We start from the raw sequence: 17,713 nt of genomic DNA on the forward strand, positions 1-17,713 counted from the left end.
TCCTGTTGATTCCTCCTCTTACTCCGCTTCCTCATCCGGTCAGCGTAACACCTTCACCACCAACTTCAGCACAGCCAGGGGTAAGTGACAGGAGGCAGTTTTAAAAAGTATCTGTTTGGGGGACAAACCCAAACGCAGGAGCTGTGGACAGTCCTTGAACAACAGACTGATGAGTGGTTGGTGCCAGTGAGCCTCAAGCCCAGCCTGGTGGTGTGCCATAATGGTCAAAAGCTCGTAAAAGCTCTGGGACTAGCCGATTTGATGCACATCCCTTGCCTGGTACATGTGCTGAATTTGGTGGTGCAGAGGTTCCTTAAAAATTACCCTGATATGTCAGAGCTGCTGCATAAAGTGTGGGCCGTCTGTGCGCACTTTTGGCGTTCTCACCCTGCTGCTGCTCGCCTGTCAGCGCTGCAGCGTAACTTCGGCCTTCCAGCTCACTGCCTCGCATGCGACGTGCCCACAAGGTGGAACTCTACCTTGCACATGCAGGCCAGACTGTGCAAGCAGCAGCAGGCGATAGTGGAGTTTCAGCTGCAGCACGCACGGGTGAGCCGCTCTGCAGAACATCACCACTTCACCACCAATGACTGGGCCTCCATGCGAGACCTGTGTTCCTTGTTGCGCTGTTTGAAGTATTCCACCAACATGGCCAGTGTCGATAACGCCGTTCTCAGCGTTACTATCCCACTTCTATGCCTCATTGAAAAAACGCTTCTGGCGATGATGGAAGAGCATGTGGCACAGGAGGAGGAGGAAGAGGGACCATTTCATAGGGTTTCCGGCCAGTCATTCACAAGTGGCTCCGAAGGTGGATTCCTGCACCCAAAAACGCTAGGTACACAATTGTCCAGCCAGGGCACAGTTCTGGAGGATGATGAGGTGGAGGATGAGGAGATGGAGGAGGTGGAACAGTGTTCACAGCATGATGGCACCCAAACCAGCTCATGGCCATCACTGGTGCGTGGCTGGAGGGATACAGAGGACACAGACGATACACCTCCCGCAGAGGACAGCTCTTCGTTGCCTCTGGGCAGCCTAGCACACATGAGCGATTACATGCTGCAGTGTCTCTACAATGACCGCCGAGTTGCCCACATTCTAACTTGTGCTGATTACTGGGTGGCCACGCTACTGGATCCCCGTTACAAGGACAACATACCGTCCTTAATTCCGTCACTGCAGCATGATCGTAAGATGCGCGAGTACAAGCGCACGCTGGTAGACGCGCTGCTGGTGGCATTCCCACCTCACAGCGGGGGCACAGTGGAAGCACAAGGAGAAGGCAGAGGAGGAGGAAGAGGTCACAACGCAGCTGGGGCACCACCAGCACCTCAGAATGCAGGGTTAGCATGGCCGAAATGTGGAAAAGCTTTGTGAGCTCGCCACAACAACCAGCACCACCAGCTCATATAGAATGTCTTAGCAGGAGGCAGCATTTCAGCAACATGGTGGAGCAGTATGTGTGCACATGCCTACATGTACTGAATGACGGGTCTGCCCCCTTCAACTTCTGGGTCTCCAAATTGGGCACATGGCCTGAGCTTGCCCTTTACGCCTTGGAGGTGCTGGCCTGCCCTGCAGCCAGTGTATTGTCTGAACGTGTGTTTAGCACGGCAGGGGGCGTTATCACAGACAAGCGCATCCGCCTGTCCACAGCCAATGTGGACAAGCTCACATTCATTAAAATGAACCAGGCATGGATCCCACAGGACTTGTCCGTACCTTGTGCAGAATAGACATGTATACCGGCCTCACCCAGCCATTGTTATACTACAGCGCAATTGCTCATTGTTGTATTTTGGATATTTCCCACTCTTTTGGATTGTACCCTAATTAAAAATAAAAACCAGTGTTGGCTACCTCGTCCTCCTCCACTGCCACTTCCACCTACACCGCTACGTCCACCGCCTCCTCAATCTCCATATGGACCCCCACCTCATAAATCAATTTTTTTTTTATTTGTACGCATTTTATTTTATTTTATGTAATTTCACTAAATTGTCTGTTACATATTCGGGTGAAATTCTCCAATTTTTGTCTGTGATATACCACTGCTATACCTAGTAGACATGTATAAAAATTTCACTAATTTGTCTGTAACATATTCGGGTGAAATTCAACAGTTTTTGGCTGTGATATACCCCTGCTTATACCTATTAGACAGTTAAGAAAATTTCACTAATTTGTCTGTTACATTTTCAAGTGACATTTAACAATTTTGCCGTGATTAAACTCCTGCTCTGCATAGGTGACAGTGACATAAATTTAAAAAAAATTTCATGTTACATTGTCAGGTGACATTTAACTATTTTGCCGTATACAAACTCCTGCTCTGCATAGGTTCCAGTGAATTAAATTTCTAAAATTCTTCTTTAATTGACGCTCGCCCCCTCCTTTCATTCAATGCTTAAACTTTAACAACTTGTCCCACATTTGCGCTTCAATAATTTGTCCCACTTTTCAGCTCGATCATATTTAATTTCAAACAATTAACCTCCCTTGGATGTGGTATCCCTTTCTCATGCTCCCTTTCCGGCGTAGAACCCTGATTCGCCGCTAACCATGATCAACATGGTAGGCGCAGAAAAGAACATTGAAAGTTGATAGAGCAGATATCCATTTGAATCGTGGACATCACAGGGACGTGCAACATGGTGGAGCAGTATGTGTGCACACGCCTACACGTACTGACTAATGGGTCTGCCCTCTTCAACTTCTGGGTTCCGTGGCCTGAGCTTGCCCTTTACGCCTTGGAGGTGCTGGCCTGCCCAACAGCCAGTGTATTGCCTGAACGTTTGTTTAGCACGGCTGGAGGGGGTTATCACAGGTTATATTTTCCAATGTTTTGGGGTGTACCCTAATTTCCACCTACACCGCCACATCCACTGCCTACTCAACCTCCTACTCCATATGGACCTTGTCCTCCTAGATCAAGATTATAATTTTTTTATTTTTGCGTTATTTTAAGTTATGTTATTTTAAGTAATTTCCCTATCCACATTTGTTTGCAGAGCACTTGCCATGCTCTTAACCACATTTTGATGCCATTTGCAGCCCTATAGCCATTTCCATGACATTTTTACAGCCATTTTAGTGATCAAAAGTTCGGGTCCCCATTGACTTAAATGGGTTTTGGGTTCGGGGTCAAGTTTGGGTCCCGACCTCGAACTTTTTTGTGAAGTTTGGCCAAACCCGTCGAACCCGAACATCCAGGTGTCCGCGCAACTCTAGTTATGACATGAGCATGTTGTATACGGAGACACACAAATGCAGAGCAACTTAAGCAGAACTATAGCCAATGAGTGTGCCATTATGTAATTTTTCTGAATAGCATCATATTATCTTTGTAAAGGAGTGACTACATAAAAAATGGGCAGTATGCGATAAATCGTTCACCAAAACTGCAACACACTGGGCTGTGTGAACCCTGCCTTCTCTGGTACTTTTACAAACCTTACATTTTCTTTCAGGTCAACAAAAGCAGAGGTGTAGCAGAGGTGTAGCTAAGCAGAGGTGTAGCTAAGCTTTCCAGCACCCGGGGCAAGGGATTCAGCAATGCCCACATTGTGACTCCTTCACAGTAGTTATGCCCACATTGTGCTCCATTTGCAGTAGAAATGCCCACATTGTGCCGCCTCACTGTAGTTTTGCCCACATTATGTCCCCTCACAGTATTTATGCCAACCTTGTGGCCCCTTCAGAGTAGTTAACCAGTATTGTGTCTCCTTCACAGTAGCTATATCCGCCTTGTGGCCCCTTCACATTTGTTATTTCCTCCTTGGACCCGTTCACAGTAGTTATGCCCACTTTGTGGCCCCTTCACAGTAGTTATTCCCTCCTCTGTGCCCCTTTGCAGTAGTTATGCCCAATTTTGTGCCCCTACACAGTAGTTATACTCACCTTGTGGCCCTTTCACTGTAGTTATACTCACCTTGTGTCACCACCAGACATCTGAGAAGCTCTGACAGATGTTTTTCAGAACCTCCCCCTTGAGTTTCCTTTTGTTTTGCTTTCATTTTCTCATCTCGTTAGCCTCTCTCAGCTGTCATGTAGTTGCACTGATTGCATCCCTTTAAATCCCTTCCCAGACTGCTTCACTTTGCGGTTTATATTCCTTCCTGGAGTGTGTGCATGCTGATCCTACTTCTGAGTCTTCTACAGATAAGTTTTGTTCGTTCATTTGTGTTTTTCTGTTTGCTGGATCCCAGGTGACCCTGACTCCCTCCGTATCAAGTGTAGGGAGCCGGTGGCCATGTCCCCTCACTATTATAGGGTGTTCAGGTGTTATACAGTCGCGGTACGAGGATATGCGATCATCTACCATTAGGATTTTCGCATAGGCTGAGCAGTCAGGGAGAGAGCCAGGTCTGATGCAGGGCTCTCCCTTTTGTTCCTTAGTTTTGGATCCAGTGAGTCAGATATTCATTTTGTGTCTTCTAGTTTCCTGTACACCTTCCGTGACATTATAAACCGCCAAAACTGTCTCAAGCATGGATCCGGTTTCACTTTTGACTGAACGCATGCAGGGTCTTTCATTGGAGGTAGCAGATCTCCGTAAGACTCTTTCTCAGTTTCTGGTGACCGGTTCAGCTTGCGTTCATGGAGTTTGTTCTGAGCCTAAGATCTCGCTCCCGGATACGTTCTCCGGGGGTAGTGAGAATTTTGTTCGTTTTAGAGAGGCTTGCAAACTCCATTTTCGCCTACTTCCCCATTCCTCTGGTGATGAGGAACGGAGGGTGGGGATCATCATCTCGCTGCTCAGGGATAACGCTCAGTCCTGGGCCTTTTCGCTGTCGGTGGGGGCACGGCCCCTCCGTTCAGTGGATGAATTCTTTTTAGCCCTGGGTCAGATATATGATGATCCGGATCGTATTGCTCTGGCTGAGTTTAGACTACGTCTTTTATGCCAGGGTAAACAGTCCACAGAGATATACTGTTCAGAATTTCGGAGATGGGCAGCTGATACTGGTTGGAATGATGCTGCACTCCGAAATCAATTTTGCCATGGTCTTTCAGAGGGATTGAAAGATGCATTTGCCTTTCATAAGAGACCTACCTCCTTGGACTCTGCCATGTCTCGGGCCGTTCGTATTGACAGGCGTCTTAGAGAGAGAGGAGAGATCACTCCTTCCTGTCATACTCAGTCCCAGGACAGTGCGGCGGTCTCATTCAGTGCACAGGGGTCTCAATCGCTCTCAATCCCTTCTGAGCAGGAGCCCATGCAGCTCAGTTTGATTGCCTCTGACAGTGGAAGATTCAGTCCTCATAGGAAGGTTTGTTTCTGTTGTGGGGGTATAAATCATTTGGCAAATGTTTGTCCCTCTAGGAGATTCAGGCAGTTTTTTGAGAGTAATAAAGTAACAAAAATAAAAAATCCTCTAAAAACGTTCCATCTGTTACTATTGGCAAGGTTGATGCGGAAATTTAAGGTTTTCCGTTTGCTTGTAGTTCCCGTTTTGTCCTACCTGCCAGGGTGGCGCTAGAGAGCAAGAACATTTTTTTGTGAGATTTTTGTAGATAGTGGAGCAGCTGTCAATCTCATTGATAGTCAATTTGCTATAACTCATGGTTTCCAGGTATGCACTTTGGGAAAGGTTATACCTGTTTTTGCTGATTCCGTTCCACTTTCTCAGAAATCGTTAAAAGGCATAGTTCACAATATCCGTTTGATTGTGAGTGATGCTCATGTTGAGGATATGTCATGTTTCGTCCTTAGCGGGTTGCCTACTCCTCTAGTGTTGGGGTTACCCTGGCTCACCAAACATAACCCCACCATTCATTGGCAAGCGAGGCAAATAAATGGTTGGAGTGACTTTTGCAGAGAGAATTGCCTCACAACATCTGTTTCTGAGGTTTCTACTAAGACTGTACCATCTTTTCTCTCTGAATTTTCGGATGTCTTCTCTGAGAGTGGTGTTCAGGACTTGCCCCCGCACAGGGAGTACGATTGCCCTATTAATCTCACCCCAGGCGCCAAGCTGCCAAAATCTCGTTTATACAATCTCTCCCAACCTGAAAGGGTCGCTATGTGTGCTTATATCTCTGAGAGTCTGAGAAAGGGACACATACGACCCTCGAAGTCACCTGTTGCAGCTGTTTTTTTCTTTGTTAAGAAAAAAGATGGTTCTTTAAGACTATGTCTGGATTTCAGGGAGCTGAACAGTATCACAATTCGTGACCCTTATCCACTTCCTCTGATCCCGGACCTGTTTAACCAGATTGTTGGGGCTAAAGTTATTTCCAAGTTGGATCTAAGAGGGGCATACAACCTGGTCAGGGTCAGAGAAGGAGACGAATGGAAGACGGCCTTCAATACCCCTGAGGGCCATTTTGAGAATTTGGTTATGCCTTTTGGTTTGATGAATTCTCCAGCCGTCTTTCAGCATTTTGTGAACAGCATTTCTTATCATTTAATGGGGAAATTTGTATTAGTGTATCTAGATGAAATTTAGATTTTTTCTCCTGATTTCAAAACTCATAAGGAACACTTACGTCAGGTCTTGCTCATCCTGCGGGAGAATAAATTATACGCTAAACTGGAAAAATGTGTGTTTGCGGTTCCAGAAATTCAATTTCTGGGGTTTCTTCTCTCCGCTTCTGGTTTTCGCATGGACCCCGAGAAGGTCCGCGCTGTGCTTGAGTGGGAGCTTCCTGAGAATCAGAAGGCGCTGATGCGTTTTTTGGGCTTTGCCAATTATTACATGAAGTTTATTTTGAATTATTCCTCTGTTGTTAAACCACTCACTGATATGACTAGAAAGGGGGTAGATTTTTCCTCCTGGTTGGTAGAGGCGCGTAAGGCCTTTTCTAATATCAAGGAGAGTTTTGCTTCCGCTCCTATCTTGGTACAACCTGATATTTCTCTACCCTTCATAGTTGAGGTTGATGCTTCTGAGGTGGGTGTGGGTGCGGTCTTGTCTCAGGGTCCCTCTCCTGCAAAATGGCGATCGTGTGCCTTTTTCTCGAAGAAACTCTCCTCCGCAGAGAGAAATTACGATGTGGGACATAGGGAGTTGTTGGCCATCAAGTTGGCTTTTGAGGAATGGCGCCATTGGCTAGAGGGAGCCAGACACCCTATTACCGTGTTTACTGACCATAAGAATCTGGCCTACTTCGAGTCAGCCAAGCGTCTGAACCCGAGACAGGCCAGATGGTCTTTGTTCTTTTCCAGGTTTAATTTTGTTGTCACGTTCCGCCCTAGGGTTAAGAATGTGAAGGCGGATGCCCTGTCACGTTGTTTTCCGGGAGGTGGGAATTTTGAAGACCCGGGTCCCATTTTGGCTGAAGGTGTGGTGGTCTCTGCTCTTTATCCTGAATTGGAGGCAGAGGTTCAGGTAGCCCAGTCAGAGGCTCCTGATCTTTGTCCTCCTGGGAGGTTGTTTGTGCCTCTCGCTTTAAGACACAAGATTTTTAAGGAACACCACGATACTGTCCTTGCTGGGCACCCGGGGGAGCCACAGTGGATCTCATCGCTCGGAGATTCTGGTGGCCGGCACTTCGTAAGTCGGTTGAGGGTTTTGTGGCAGCCTGCGAGACTTGCGCTCGTGCCAAAGTCCCTCATTCACGTCCATCAGGTCCTCTCCTTCCCTTACCCATTCCTGCCCGTCCTTGGACACATCTGTCCATGGACTTCATTACGGACCTGCCTCGTTCCTCGGGGAAGACTGTGATTCTGGTGGTGGTGGACCGTTTTAGCAAAATGGTGCATTTCATCCCTTTTCCTGGCTTGCCCAATGCTAAGACGCTGGCGCAGGCATTTATTGATCACATTGTCAAATTGCATGGTATCCCTTCAGACATAGTCTATGATAGGGGCACACAGTTTGTTTCCAGATTCTGGAAGGCTTTCTGTTCTCGTTTGGGGGTTCGGTTGTCATTCTCTTCTGCTTTCCACCCGCAGTCGAATGGTCAGACAGAGCGCGTCAATCAGAATCTGGAGACATTGTCACAACCAGACAGCTGAGAAGCTCTGACAGAGGCCTTTCAGAACCTCCTCCTTGAGTTTCTGTGTTGTGGTATTCAGTTCCTCCTCTCGTTAGCCTTTCTCAGCTGTCATGTGTTGGACTAATTGCTTCCCTTTAAATTCCTCCCCAGAATGCTTTTCTGGGTGGCTTATACTTCTTCCTGGAGTGTGTGTGCATGCTGACTTTGTTCTCCTGTCTTTAAATAAATTTTTTCAGAAACAGCACACCGATGTAGTTTGTAATTCAACCTTTATTTACCAGTGGTATATTCTCAAGTTATTTTATGACATTTATTGCTGTCTGCAACGTTTCGGGCCCATTTGGTGCCCTTTGTCAAGCTGGATGGCCGGTCTGTATTTTCACGGCTACAAAGCTAAGTGTTGTACCTTTATCTGTTATTTTCTGTTTGCTGGATCCCAGGTGACCCTGACTCCCTCCGTATCTTGTGTAGGGAGCCGGTGGTCGTGTCCCCTCACTATTGTAGGGTGCTCAGGGCTTTATAGTCAAGGTTCGTGGATATGCAAACCTCCACCATTAGGATCTTTGCATAGGCTGAGCAGCCAGGGAAAGTGCCAGGTCTTCTGCAGGGGTCTCCCTTTTGTTCCTTAGCTTTTGGATCCAGCGAGTCATTTATGCATGTTGCTTTGTCTTGTTTCCTGTACACCGTCCGTGACATTATAAGCCGCCAAAACCATCTCAAGCATGGATCCCGTTTCACTTTTGGCTGAACGCTTCCAGGGTCTTTCATTGGAGGTAGCTGATCTCCGTAAGACTTTTTCTCAGCTTCAAGTGACCGGTTCAGCTTGCGTTCATGGAGTTTGTTCTGAGCCTAAGATCTCGCTCCCGGATACGTTCTCCGGGGGTAGTGAGAATTTTGTGCGTTTTAGAGAGGCTTGCAAACTCCATTTTCGCCTTCTTCCCCACTCCTCTGGTGATGAGGAACGGAGGGTGGGGATCATTATATCGCTGCTCAGAGGTAACGCTCAGTCCTGGGCCTTTTCGCTGTCGGAGGGGGCACGGCCTCTCCGTTCAGTGGAGGAATTATTTTTAGCCCTGGGTCAGATATATGATGATCCGGATCGTATTGCTCTGGCTGAGTCTAAACTACGTCTTTTATGCCAGGGTAAACAATCCGCAGAAATATACTGCTCAGAATTTCGGAGATGGGCAGTTGATACTGGTTGGAATGATGCTGCACTCCGAAGTCAATTTTGCCATGGTCTTTCAGAGAGATTGAAAGATGCGTTTGCCTTTCATGAGAGGCCTATTTGTTTGGACTCTGCTATGTCTCAGGCCGTTCGTATTGACAGGCGTCTTAGAGAGAGAGGAGAGATGTCCCCTTCCTGTCATACTCAGTCCCAGGACAGTGCAGCGGTCCCATTCTGTGCGCAGGGGTCTCAGTCGCCGTCAGCCCCTTCTGAGCAGGAGCCCATGCAGCTGGGGTTGATTGCTTCTGACAATAGAAGATTCAGCTCGCATGGGAGGGTTTGTTTTTGTTGTGGAGGCATAAATCATTTGGCAAATATTTGTCCCTCTAGGAGATTCAGGCAGTTTTCTGGGAGTAATAAAGAAACAAACAGGAAAAAATCTTTTAAAAATGTTCCGTCTGTTACTATTGGCAGGGTTGAGGCGGAAATTGAAGGTTTTCCGTTTGCTTGTAGTTCCTGTTTTGTCCTGCCGGCTAGGGTGGCGCTAGAGTGCAAGAACATTTTTTGTAAGATTTTTGTGGATAGCGGAGCAGCGGTCAATCTCATTGATAATCAATTTGCGATAACTCATGGTTTCCAGGTATGCACTTTGGGAAAGGATATTCCGGTTTTTGCTATCGATTCCGCTCCACTTTCTCAAAAATCATTAAAGGGCATAGTTCACAATATCCGTTTAATTGTGAGTGATGCTCATGTTGAGGATGTGTCATGTTTCGTCCTCAGCGGTTTACCTACCCCTCTGGTGTTGGGGCTGCCCTGGCTCACTAAGCATAACCCCACCATTGATTGGCAAGCGAGGCAAATAAATGGTTGGAGTGACTTTTGCAGAGAGAATTGCCTCATGACATCTGTTTCTGAGGTTGCTACTAAGACTGTACCATCTTTTCTCTCTGAATTTTCGGATGTCTTCTCTGAGAGTGGAGTTTAGGATTTGCCCCCGCACAGGGAGTACGATTGCCCTATTAATCTCATCCCAGACGCCAAGCTGCCTAAATCTCGTTTATACAATCTTTCCCAACCTGAGAGGATCGCTATGCGTGCTTATATCTCTGAGAGTCTGAGAAAGGGACACATACGACCCTCGAAGTCACCTGTTGCCGCTGGTTTTTTCTTTGTTAAGAAAAAAGATGGTTCTTTAAGACCTTGTCTGGATTTCAGGGAGCTGAACAGTATCACAATTCGTGACCCTTATCCGCTTCCTCTGATCCCGGACCTGTTTAACCAGGTTGTTGGGGCTAAAGTCTTTTCCAAATTAGATCTAAGAGGGGCATACAACCTGGTCAGGGTCAGAGAAGGGGACAAATGGAAGACGGCCTTCAATACCCCTGAGGGCCATTTTGAAAATTTGGTTATGCCTTTTGGTTTGATGAATGCCCCAGCCGTTTTTCAGCATTTCGTGAACAGCATTTTTTATCATTTGATGGGAAAATTTGTATTGGTGTATTTGGATGACATTTTGATTTTTTCTCCCGATTTCAAAACTCATAAGGAACATTTACGTCAGGTCTTGCTCATCCTGCGGGAGAATAAATTATATGCGAAACTGGAAAAATGTGTGTTTGCGGTTCCAGAAATTCAATTTCTGGGGTTTCTTCTCTCCGCTTCTGGTTTTCGCATGGACCCCGAGAAGGTCCGCGCTGTGCTTGAGTGGGAGCTTCCTGAGAATCAGAAGGCGCTGATGCGTTTTTTGGGCTTTGCCAATTATTACAGGAAGTTCATTTTGAATTATTCTTCATTGTTAAACCACTCACTGATATGACCAGAAAGGGGGTAGATTTTTCTTCTTGGTCAGTAGAGGCGCGTAAGGCTTTTTCTGATATCAAGGAGAGTTTTGCTTCCGCTCCTATCTTGGTGCAACCTGATGTTTCTTTACCCTTCATAGTTGAGGTTGATGCTTCTGAGGTGGGTGTGGGGGCGGTCTTGTCTCAGGGTTCCTCTCCTGCCAATTGACGACCGTGTGCCTTTTTCTCAAAAAAAAACTCTCCTCCGCAGAGAGAAATTACGATGTGGGAGATAGGGAATTGTTGGCCATCAAGTTGGCTTTTGAGGAATGGCACCATTGGCTAGAGGGAGCCAGACACCCTATTACCGTATTTACTGACCATAAAAATCTGGCCTACTTGGAGTCAGCCAAGCGTCTGAACCCGAGACAGGCCAGATGGTCTTTGTTCTTTTCTAGGTTTAATTTTGTTGTCACGTTCCGCCCTGGAGTTAAGAATGTGAAGGCAGATGCCCTGTCACGTTGTTTTCCGGGAGGCGGGAATTTTGAAGACCCGGGTCCCATTTTGGCTGAAGGTGTGGTGGTCTCTGCTCTTTTTCCTGAATTGGAGGCAGAGGTGCAGGCAGCCCAGTCAGAGGCTCCTGATCTTTGTCCTCCTGGGAGGTTGTTTGTGCCTCTCGCTTTAAGACACAACATTTTTAAAGAACACCACGATACGGTCCTTGCTGGGCACCCGGGGGTAAGAGCCACACTGATTCTCATCGCTCGGAGATTCTGGTGGCCTGCGCTTCGTAAGTCGGTTGAGGGTTTTGTGGCAGCCTGCGAGACTTGCGCTCGTGCCAAAGTCCCTCATTCACGTCCATCAGGTCCTCTCCTTCCCTTACCCATTCCTGCCCGTCCTTGGACACATCTGTCCATGGACTTCATTACGGACCTGCCTCGTTCCTCGGGGAAGACTGTGATTCTGGTGGTGGTGGACCGTTTTAGCAAAATGGTGCATTTCATCCCTTTTCCTGGCTTGCCCAATGCTAAGACGCTGGTGCAGGCATTTATTGATCACATTGTCAAATTGCATGGTATCCCTTCAGACATAGTCTCTGATAGGGGCACACAGTTTGTTTCCAGATTCTGGAAGGCTTTCTGTTCTCGTTTGGGGGTTCGGTTGTCATTCTCTTCTGCTTTCCACCCGCAGTCGAATGGTCAGACAGAGCGCGTCAATCAGAATCTGGAGACATATCTTCACTGTTTTGTGGCGGAGAATCAGGAGGATTGGTGTTCTTTTTTGTCCCTTGCTGAGTTTGCTTTAAATAACCGTCGTCAGGAGTCCTCTGATAAGTCACCATTTTTTGGTGCATATGGGTTTCATCCGCAGTTTGGGACATTCTCTGGAGAGGGGTCTTCTGGTTTACCTGATGAGGACAGATTCTCCTCGTCTGTGTCATCTATTTGGCAAAAGATTCAGAATAATCTAAAGAGCATGAGTGAGAGATATAAGCGTGTGGCGGATAAGAGACGTGTGCCTGGTCCGGACCTGAATGTTGGTGATCTGGTGTGGTTGTCTACTAAGAATATCAAATTGAAGGTTCCCTCCTGGAAGTTGTGTCCTAAGTTTATTGGGCCTTACAAAATCTTGTTCGTCATCAATCCTGTTGCCTACCGTCTTGATCTTCCTCAGACTTGGAAGATCCATAATGTTTTTCATAAGTCCTTATTAAAACCTTATGTCCAACCCATTGTACCCTCATCTTTGCCTCCTCCTCCGATTGTGGTTGATGGTAATCTTGAATTTCAGGTCTCTAGGATTGTGGATTCTCGTGTTGTCCGCGGTTCTCTCCAGTACCTCGTTCATTGGGAGGGTTATGGTCCTGAGGAGAGGATGTGGGTCCCAGTGACGGACATTAAGGCCACTCGTCTCATCAGGGCTTTCCATAGGTCCCATCCTGAGAAGGTGGGCTCTGAGTGTCCGGAGTCCACTCGTAGAAGGAGGGGTACTGTCACCACCAGACATCTGAGAAGCTCTGACAGATGTCTTTTAGAACCTCCACCTTGAGTTTCCTTTTGTTTTGCTTTCATTTTCTCATCTCGTTAGCCTCTCTCAGCTGTCATGTAGTTGCACTGATTGCATCCCTTTAACTCCCTTCCCAGACTGCTTCACTTTGCGGTTTATATTCCTTCCTGGAGTGTGTGCATGCTGATCCTACTTCTGAGTCTTCTACAGATAAGTTTTGTTCGTTCCCCTCACTATTATAGGGTGTTCAGGTGTTATACAGTCGAGGTACGAGGATATGCGATCATCTACCATTGGGATTATCGTATAGGCTGAGCAGTCAGGGAGAGAGCCAGGTCTGATGCAGGGCTCTCCCTTTTGTTCCTTAGTTTTGGATCCAGTGAGTCGGATATTCATTTTGTGTCTTCTAGTTTCCTGTACACCTTCCGTGACACCTTGTGGCCCCTTCACAGTAGTTATTCCCACCTTTGTGCCCCTTCACAGTAGTTATGCCCACCTTTGTTCCCCTTCACAGTAGTTATGCCCACTTTTGTGCCCCTTCACAGTAGTTATGCCCCCCTTGTGGCCCTTTAACTGTAGTTATGACCACCTTTGTGCCCCTTTACAGTAGTTATGACCACCTTTGTGCCCCTTCACAGTAGTTATGCCCACCTTTGTGCCCCTTCATAGTAGTTATGCCCACTTTTGTGCCCCTTCACAGTAGTTATGCTCACCTTTATGCCCCTTCACAATAGGTATGCCCACCTTTGCACCCCTCCACAGTAGTCAGACCCACCTTTGTGCTTCTTCAAAGTAGTTATGCCCACCTTTGTTCCCCTTCACAGTAGTTATGCCCACCTTTGTGCCCCTTTACAGTAGTTATGCCCACCTTGTGGCCCTTTTACAGTAGTTATGACCACCTTTGTGCCCCTTCACAGTAATTATGCCAACCTTTGTGCCTCTTTACAGTAGTTATGCCCACCTTTGTGCCCCTTCACGATAGTTATGCTCACCTTGTGCCCCCTTGACTGTAGTTATGACCACCTGTGTGTTCCTTCACAGTAGGTATGCCAATCTTTGTGCCCCTTCACAGTAGTTATGCCCACCTTTGTGCCCCTTTACAGTAGTTATGCCCACTTTTGTGCCCCATCACAGTAGTTCTGCCCACCTTGTGGTCCCTTCACAGTAGTTATGCTCACCTTTATGCCCCTTCACAGTAGTTATGCCCACTTTTGTACCCCTCCACAGCAGTTATGCCCACCTTTGTGCCCCTTTACAGTAGTCATGCCCACTGTTGTGCCCTTTCACTGTAGTTATGCCCACATGCCCACCTTTGTGCCCCTTCACAGTAGTTATGCCCACTTTGTGGCCCTTTTAATGTAGTTATGACCACCTTTGTGCCCCTTCACAGTAGTTATGCCCACCTTTGTACCCCTCCACAGTAGTCATGTCCACCTTTGTGCCCCTTAACAGTAGTCATGCCCACCTTTGTGCCCCTTCATAGTAGTAATGCCCACCCTTGTGTCCCCTCACTGTAGTTATGCCCTCCTTGTGCCCCCCATTGGCCCCTAGGGCCCTTTTTAACTCCATAAAAAAACACACACACACACACACATACAAATGCTTACCTGTTTCACTTATAAACGACATATCCTGTGTTCCCCAGCAGCATCACAACGCGCTCAAACACATCGCGATGCTCGCTGTGCAGGAGGCTGGTTCCCGGGATTTCACCGCCCCTCCGACACAGCCAGCAGCACATTGTACGGCCTGCAGGCGAGCGTCGGAGACCAGCTGAAAGGTGAAGCAGGGAGCGGACAGCACCATGGAAATGAACTACCTGGCGGGTGCGCACACCCAGCCTCTGTGAACACGGCATGTGCCCCGACTGCACCCCCCTCGCTACACCCCTGGGTGAAAGTTAAAATTCTTTAAGGACAAATAAGAAAATAAAAAACAAATCAAAGGACCAAATGTCCAGGGATTTCATAAATATAGAGTTTATCTCAGACAACTGAGGTAAATACATGATAACTCTGCTACTATATGTTCAGGTAACATCCACAATATACAACAAGATAGCCTTGATGACAGGTTTGGAACATTGGAGGTCATTGTTTCCCCTCTACGCCATTGTAGCTTGCGCCCAATTTATGGCGAGGTGAGTGTCCGGTCACAAAACGGAATGCTGATGGAACCGAAGACATCCTGATTCATCCTGAATTCCATTTCCATTCAGAATACATGAGGAACAAACAAACATTCTTTACCATTATTGAGATCCTCTGCTGGATCTCAACACTGGTAAACAACATCGCAAGAGTGAAAGTAGCCTTAGGGATTATTCACATCTGCAATTAGCTTTTCCATTCTTCTGATTCATCAGTTGTGATCAGTTTATGTCAATTCAGTCAGACATCAGTTATTTTTAACAAGAGTTACAATTTTTTTACGGGAAGTCTGACAGAACTGATGCTGAAAAATAACTGATGTCTGATGGAACTGATTCTCACTGATGGAAACTGATCATAACTGATGCACAAAGTAGGAGGAATCAGTTATTTTTTATTTTTTTGTTCTGACAGATCAGAAGAACAGAAAGCTCAACGTAGATGTGAACTCAGCCTTAAAAAAAATGTGCTAGAAATATAAGCATTAAAACAAGTGTGAACAGAGCATTACTAAGAAGACTATTTTATAAAATAGAAATTTAGAATCTTAACCCCATTATGAGTTTAAGAGGATGACCTTTATTTTGAAACTTCCATTACCACTTTTGACCAACAGAGGAGGCTATAGACTGGAGAATGGTCCTGGCTTCTTTTTCAAATTGTGACACTGTGCTGTGTTTCTGAAATAATACCTAATCGGTCAGAAAAATAGTAACTATGCTGTTACTGGGGTACTCAGAAATATCAATGAACACCTTAAATTAATGAGTACGATAAATCCCATTTGGTTTTAAAATTTATATAGTCTTTATTAGAAAATCAAAATATGAACATGATTACATCACTTATAACAATAAATTGAAAAAGTAGTACCAAGCCATTAAAGTGAAGCTAGCTAATAGCTAAGGAGCCTATTTATTAAGTGTGACTATTCTCATGGAAAGGGATCATCAAGGTCAAATCACTGCAGGATGGTAGACTCAGTGAAGCTATATATCTGGGGTGCACTAGGAATATTATACTAGAAGCAGTCACCCATATAACAATGTAAAAGAGACTATCACCTAAACCGTGGGCATTATGCAGATTTATGGAGCTAAAGTCTGAAGCTACAATAAATGGTGGTCTTAGCGGGAAGGACCGTTAAGGCCTCCCGGTATACTGCTCAAAAATGCAAACAAAAGAACTAAAGGGGCAGTAGACTAAATAAAACTTTACTTTTAATACATCAGGAGATAAAAAAGCCCCTACTAGACAAACAACGATTAAGACGTGCCCGGTGGGTATAGGCACCGAACAAAAAATGCCACTGGTAAACAGGCAGGGGGGGGTGTGATAGACGGGCGGTGGATACGTAAACACAGACCACTAGCCCTAGTACCTCCCTGCTTGACCTGTGACACCCTATAAGTATCCGAGTGACGGGGTCCAAAAAACCCCGCAAGGGGTGGCCCAGACAGGAACTCTGTTCCTAGATACAGTTCCCTGGTGAAGCCCTATCAGAGCAGTGCCAGAAAAAATAGGTGGAGTTCCTACTTGGGGATACTGAAGGGTACAAGTGAACACAATACAATAAAGAAAAAAAAGGGGTATAACACCACCTGAATGTAAGAGGTCAGAGTGAGTGCATACCTATATAGTCCCGACGCGTTTCTTCAATTTAGAGCCCCAAGATTCTTCAGGGGACACGGGGCTGCGTGTTCATGTAAGTCAGACCTTGACTACGCTTAGTTTGCGGCTGCGGTCGAGAGTGGCTGTTAGCGCACTGTGTGGCAAGACCCAGTGTGGTGGTGTCTGCTGCAGTTATCTCCTGATGTATTAAAAGTAAAGTTTTATTTAGTCTACTGCCCCTAAAGTCTGAAGCTACTAACCGTGTGATGAAGTGTGGAACCTGTCAAGAGGGGTCAAGAAATTGGCTCTGGATCTCCCCGACGTACGTTTCGCCGTGCTGCGTCCTCAGGACTGTGCTGTGTTTCTGAAATATTAACATAATTTGCCAGTCACAACCAATTATACAGCCTACATTTACACATGCACCTATCATAATCCAGCAATCTTTTTTTTTCTTAAAAGACTGATTTCTAAAAAAAAATATTAATGTGTCATTACATCTATCGACAGTCATTAACCTAAATGATAATCTTCTGGTTGTGACTGTATCAGCAACAGCAGATTATAAATAGAGATGAGCGAATTTCCAAATATTTCGATTCGGCCAGTTTGCCAAATTTTCCGAAAAGATTCAATTCGATCCGAATTTATTAGTGGTGAATCGCATTAAAAACAGCTATTTCCTGGCCTGCAGAGAGCCTGCATAGTGGTGTAGAACACTGTGCCTTGCAGTAACAATTATAGGGAGTCTGCTGTGGTAGTGAAACAATGCCGTGAGTCAGTATGACACACACATGACATGTGTCGCTCTTAGAATCACTGCACACTTCACTTATTTGGGAAGTTACATTGCCAAAACTGACCAAATAACTCAAGTGTCAACTCAGCCTTACAGGTCAATGTTAGCGCCAGGTATAAAGAACTGTGCAGAAGCCCAAGATCCTACTGTAGCACTCCTTTTACACCGTCCTCAGCTGATTCCACATAGATGTCTACAGAACCTGTTCTATTAAATGCATATACAAGTAGAGCCCCCCCCCTGACAGAGT

The sequence above is a fragment of the Bufo gargarizans genome, chromosome 3 (assembly GCF_014858855.1).
Source record: "Bufo gargarizans isolate SCDJY-AF-19 chromosome 3, ASM1485885v1, whole genome shotgun sequence".
NCBI classification, from domain to species: Eukaryota; Metazoa; Chordata; class Amphibia; order Anura; family Bufonidae; genus Bufo; species Bufo gargarizans.